The sequence below is a fragment of the Physeter macrocephalus genome, chromosome 14 (assembly GCF_002837175.3).
Source record: "Physeter macrocephalus isolate SW-GA chromosome 14, ASM283717v5, whole genome shotgun sequence".
NCBI classification, from domain to species: Eukaryota; Metazoa; Chordata; class Mammalia; order Artiodactyla; family Physeteridae; genus Physeter; species Physeter macrocephalus.
Genome location: NC_041227.1, coordinates 55,107,139 through 55,113,525, shown reverse-complemented (window position 1 = coordinate 55,113,525; position 6,387 = coordinate 55,107,139).

The window sequence follows — 6,387 nt, the reverse complement described above, 5'->3', positions numbered from 1 at the left end:
TGTGCCCCGCAGCCTCTTTCCCGCCAACCTTGATGAGCGGCGAGACCCGGTCCGCAGCCACCAATCAGGGGCGCGCTGGCGGAGCCGGCCAGTGGTCGGCGTCGGGAGGCGGAGCCGCCGGACAGAGCGGCCCCACTCCCACCCCAGGAGTGCGCAGGCGTACGTAAAATAAATAACCGACCTGCAAGCTAGGAACGGATGAAATGAATTAAAAGAGAAAAAATAAATGAAGGAGGGAGGTACAGAACTCCCTGTTTCCAGGCACCTCAAAATTTGGCGTGCACGCACATCATCTGGAGAGTGTGGGTATTCGTCTTTACATCGCCTTGCCTAGTACGGTTCTCTGAGGCTAACAAATAACGTGCAAATACTGAAATGGATCGTAGCAATGGTGAGCCTATGTTTATTGGGAGTTATCAAGAATCGAGTCGAGAGGTAAGGCTGGAAAGAGGGACAGGAACAGCTAGTAAAATTGCCCTTTCTTTTATTACTATTTTTATTTATTATATTTTAATAACAAAATAATTTTAAAGTTAATAAGATATATTACTATATTTTTCACAAAAGGAATGAATGTTCATTGTAGAAAATTTAGACAAGGAAATCTAGAATAAGAAAAGAATTGTAAAAATCACTCAGAGATATCTACCTACTACTGGTGTATTAGCATTCAGGTTTTAAAATATATACATGTGTATATATATTTTTATACACAAATATTGTTTTGTATATTACTTTCACTTACTAATAAACATCTTCATATCAACAAATATCCCTCTGCTTCCTCTTGAATGACTGCATTAAGATTCTTTTTGTCTCATCACCTACCTAACCAATATCCTAGAGGTGGACATTAGGCTATTTCCAGTTTTTCACTTTATAAGTCGCTACTGTGAACCTATCTAGAGCTAAATCTTTGTGCATGTTTCAGATAAATTTCTAGAAATGGAATTGCTCCCTAAAAATTGTATGTTCCCAATCAGTCAAATCCACAAATCCTAAACCAAGCAATCCTGTAAGTCAAGACCAGTTGTCAGAAGACTGTCCTCCCGGGGCCTCCTGCAATACCAGGCTGACAGAGGGTATTCACCAAGAGCTCGATTTTTATAAAGCAGCTAAGAAATACTGAGCCAGGTTCTGACCTAAGAGCTTTGCAGGGAGTATCCCATACACCCTGTAAATACTGTTCTACAAAGGGGAAAACGGAGGCTCACAGAAGCTAGGTGGCTTGCCCACAGCCTCTCTGGCAGTAGCCTCCGTGGGATCCTGGCCTCTATACCTCAACCCTAAGTTGTAGAGTAACCAGGCTCCTAACCTGAGAAGGAAGCAGAGATTTTAACCAAGAGAGAATCCCACCCCCTTCAAGCCTGGTGAGTCCCCACTGGCCTTCCCCAAGGCACCTGAAGGCCAGAAAAGGGATGGGGAAGGGAGTTGAAGTATAGGTCTGGGAATTTCCCACCATTCTCTTGGCCTTCAGATTTTTGTGTGTGTGTGCACAGACACACACACACAAACACACACACACACACACACACACCCCTCAAGCTCCATGTGTGTTGCTGGCAGAGTGATCTTTCCAAAACACAAGGCTGAACATATCAGTGCCCAGTTTATAACCTCCTATGATGTCATCCCTCCACCTGGAATATGAGCATCCCTCCAGGCAGAGCAAAATGTAAAAGGAGGGCCCAGAAAGGAGAGAGAGCAGGAAGCATTGAGCAAACGGCCAGGATATCAGAACGGCTGGGACACAGAGTGCAAACAGAGGAGTGGGGATATAGGAGGCTGTACCTACATAACCTCACTTCTTACCCCCATTTTACAGATGATGAAACTGAGGTTCAGGCTAATGACAAGGCTGAGGGCACACGGCTAGCGAGGGGTGGAGCCAGGACTCAACCCAAGTCCATCTGACTCCAAACTTCATGCTCTTTGAACCACACCTGCCATCTCACTGTCCACACTATCGCCCATCTCCCCATCCAAGATGTCTCAGTACCTTTGCTCATGCTGTTCTCTGCCCCACATGCCTTCCCCCAGTCTCTCCCAGCTAACTCAGTCACCACGTGCCTGCCACCACCAAGACCACTTCTCTTCAGGGAGCCATTCTTGAGCCCACAACTGGAGTCAACCCCTCCCTTCCAGACCAGGCTGCTGATATCCCTAATCCAGGGTTTCTCAGCCTCAGCCCCACTGACATTCGGGGCTGGGTAATCCTGTGTTGAGGGAGCTGTCCTATGTGCCTTGTGGGATGTTGAACAGCATCCCTGGCCTCCACCCACTAGATGCCAGTAGTACTCTCCTCAAGGTGGCAATCAAAAGTGGCTTCTTCAGACATTGCCAACGTCCCCTGGAAGGTGAAATCACCGCCTGCTGAGAGCCACTGCACGCATCTACAGACTCACTGCATTCTGTCTTGAACCATAAATACTTGAGTCTGAGTCCGCCTCACCAGCAGATCAGGGGTCCAAACTCTGATGCCAACAGCGGCCAGGCAGGTAACCCTGGTGGAGCAGTGACACACTGGCCTTCTCAGGCCCCAATCAAGGGGCCAATCACACTCAGCCAATGGTTGCCACGTGAGAATGTGGGTCCAGTGTTGCCAGATCTGATTTTTAAAGACATTTTAATGTGTAACCTCCACATTTTAAAAAAGTGTTGGCAGTGTATTCAATTCTAAAACAAAGGCTTTGTGTCCCTGAAAGCACCCTGTGGGTAACCCTGGCCCACGGGCAGCCAGTCTGTAAAAGCGGTCCCTAGAATTCGAGCTTTTGTCCTGGCACCTGAGCAGCTTGGGTGTTCACTGATGGGAAGCCTCTTGGTACCTTCTGTGAAATATCCAGGGGGTTGAGTATTTCACCAGCTCTAAGAGTTGCAAAATTGGTGTCTTAAATTATTGTTGTGAGCAGACAACTGGGGTCTGTCAACACACGCTGGGTGCACCTTCCCTCCGTGAAGGACTATCTCCCTCCCCCACCTGCCACACCCAGGCCTGAAGCAACACTTGTGCAGGGCCTTCCTGGGCCCCAGCTTCCCAGTGAGATCAAAGACTCCTGCAAGGGGATTTCCTGCCACCTGAGGACAAAGGTAAGGCAAGGGGAATTTGGGGCCTTAGCCTCACACTCAACCTACACATTCACCAGTTCCTGGGCAGATCAGGCCAAAAACGCTTCTGACTGCCAGGAACAAAACCAAACCCTAGTGCCCAAGGAAAAGAGTTTGTTCTGGAAGATTATCCATGCAGTAACATCTACAAAATGGCAAAACTGTCATTAGCCAAGCGCTTACTATGTACTAAACACCATGCCAGATGCTTCATGTGCAGAGTCTGCGACTCGTCAGAACAACCCTAAGATGTAAGTGCTTTTCTTTTCTTTTTTTTTAAACTTTTTATTTTATATTGGAATATAGTTGATTAACAGTGTTATAGTTTCAGGTGTACAGCAAAGTGATTCAGTTATACATGTATCTACTCTTTTTTTTTTTTTTTTACATCTTTATTTACAATGGTGTGTTAGTTTCTGCTGTATAATAAAGTGAATCAGCTCTATGTATGCATATGTCCCCATAGCCCCTCCCTCTTGAGCCTCCCTCCCGCCCTCCCTATCCCACCCCTCTAGGTTGTCACAAAACATCCGGCTGATCGCCCTGTGCTATGCAGCAGCTTCCCACTAGCCATCCCATATATCTATTCTTTTTCAAATTCTTTTCCCATTTAGGTTGTTACATCATATTGAGCAGAGTTCCCTGTGCTGTACAGTAGGTCCTTGTTGGTTATCCATTTTATTTTATTTTATTATTTATTTATTTATTTATTTAGGCTGCATTTGGTCTTCGTTGCTGTGAGCAGGCTTTCTCTAGTTGCGGCGAGCGGGGGCTACTCTTCGTTGTGGTGCATGGGCTTCTCATTGCGGTGGCTTCTCTTATTGCCGAGCACAGGCTCTAGGTGTGTGGGCTTCAGCAGCTGCAGCACGCGGACTCAGTAGTTGTGGCACACGGGCCCTAGAGTGTGTGGCCTTCAGTTGTTGCAGCACACGGGCTCTAGGGTGCACAGGCTTCAATAGTTGTGGCGTGCGGGCTCAGTAGTTGTGGCTCACGGGCTTAAATATAGCAGCATGTACATGTCAATCCCAAACTCCCTAACTATCCCTTCCCCCCACCCTTCCCCCCTGGTAATCATAAGTTCGTTCTCTAAGTTGGTGAGTCTGTTTCTGTTTTGTAAGTTCATTTGTACCATTTCTTTTTAGATTCTGCTTATGAGCAATATCATACACTATTTCCCTTACTCTCTCTGACTTACTTCACTCAGTGTGACAATCTCTAGGTCCGCCCATGTTGCTACAAATGGCATTATTTCATTCTGTTTAATGGCTGAGTGATATTCCATTGTATATATGTGCCACATCTTTAGTAAGTGCTTTTCTTAAGCCCATTTTATAGATGGGGAAACTGAGGCTTGGACAGGTGATGTGACCTGCCCAAAACCACACAGCTGGTAAGAGGTAGGGCCAGGGATTCCAATCCTCATCTGGAACAAAGCGTCCCTCTCCCGTGTCTTTCAATAATCAGGACCCCAGATAAGGTGGGGTCTTACCCACTATCCTGGGTCATCACCAGGGTGAATTCCCTGGGGAAACATTTTTAAGTACAGGTTCCATCAAAAAGACATATTTTGGGGACTTCCCTGGTGGTCCAGTGGTAAAGAATCTGCCTTCCAATGCAGATGACGCAGGTTCGATCCCTGGCTGGGGAACTAAGATTCCCATATGCCGTGGGGCAACTAAGCCTGCGTGCCACAACTACTGAGCTTGGGTGCCTCAACTAGAGAGCCCACGTGCCACAAACTACAGAGCTCATGCACCCTGGAGCCCACGTGCTGCAACTAAGACCTGACTCAGGCAAAAAAATAAAGAAAGCAAAAGAAAAAAAAAGAAAGACATATCTTGAACTTTAGTTAACAAAATACACAGGGATAAGTGGGTATACAGATATCTGCAACTTGCTTTGAAGGTCAGCAAAAAGTAAGGTAGATTGAGGGGTGGACAGAGAGGAGGACAGGAGACTAGATACGTGATATGGCGAGTAAATTTCATTGTAGAATCTAAGTGGTGGATGCAATGGGGGTCCACTGCACAATTCTTTCAATAATACAGTGATGGGGGATAATTCTAGGTTCCAGGGCCTCACCACAGCATTCCTATATCAGAATCTCAGGGAGTGAGAACCTAGAATGATTCTGAGGCCCAGCCAACACCCAGCCCTCACCCAGTGACCAGCATGCTTCCTATTCCTTCATCACAGAATATCACCAGACGGTCTCAGGCCGTCTCTGGTCGCTTCTTGGTCTCTGGCACCCCTTTTTCATGACTCCACGCCACAGCACGATGTCCTCCTTTCCACAGGCCCCAGCCATAGAAGCCGCAGTGCAGGCTAGCTCTGGGCTGGGCTCAGAGGAGACCAGGAGGAAGAGGTGGAGTTTCATGCCTTAGTGCATGATGACCAGCACTCCCGGGCCCTGTGAAGCAAGGGTGACGTCTGCTCTCCACTGCACACTCAAGGTGGCCAGCCGCTTTCCAGCTTCCTGGAGGAGCCCCGAAGCACAACCCACATTTTGAAAGTAAGAACCATCCTTCTAGGCTAATAATAATAATAATAATAATAAAAGCATCTGCTTCTGCCACGACCACTACAGGCCAGGCACGGTGCCAGCTGCTATATCTAAATCAGCTCATTTCATCCACGAACCCCTGCTGGGGACCTACCTCCACCCCTACTTTACAGAGGAGGAAACTGAGGCTCAAAAAGTCACTAAGCCTAAAACAATCAAACCCATGTGCTACTGACATAGGAGAGACATATAGGTCAAGGGAATGGAATTGAGGGTCCAGACATAAACTCATATACCTAGGACCAGCTGCTTTTTGACAAGGGTCGACAAGATCGTTCAGTGAGGAAAAAATAGTCTGTTCAGTAAATGTGCTGGAACAACATGCAAAAGATGGAAGTTAGACCCCCACCTCATACCATACATAACATGGATCAAAGACCTACATATAAGAACTAAAACTATAAGACTCTTAGAAGAAAACATAGGGATAGATTTTCATGACCTTGGATATGGTGATAGATTCTTGGAAATGGTACCAAAAACACAAGCAAAAAAAGAAAAAAAAAAAAACTGGATTTCATCAAAATTAAAAATGTTTGCACATCAAAGGACATTATAAAGACACATCAAAGGACATTATAAAGAAAGAAAAGACAATCTACAGAATGGGAGAAAATATTTACAAACCGTATATCTGATGAAAGTCCAGTATCCAGAATATATTCAAGAACACTTGCAACTCAGTAACAAAAAGACAACTCGATTTTAAAATGGGCAAA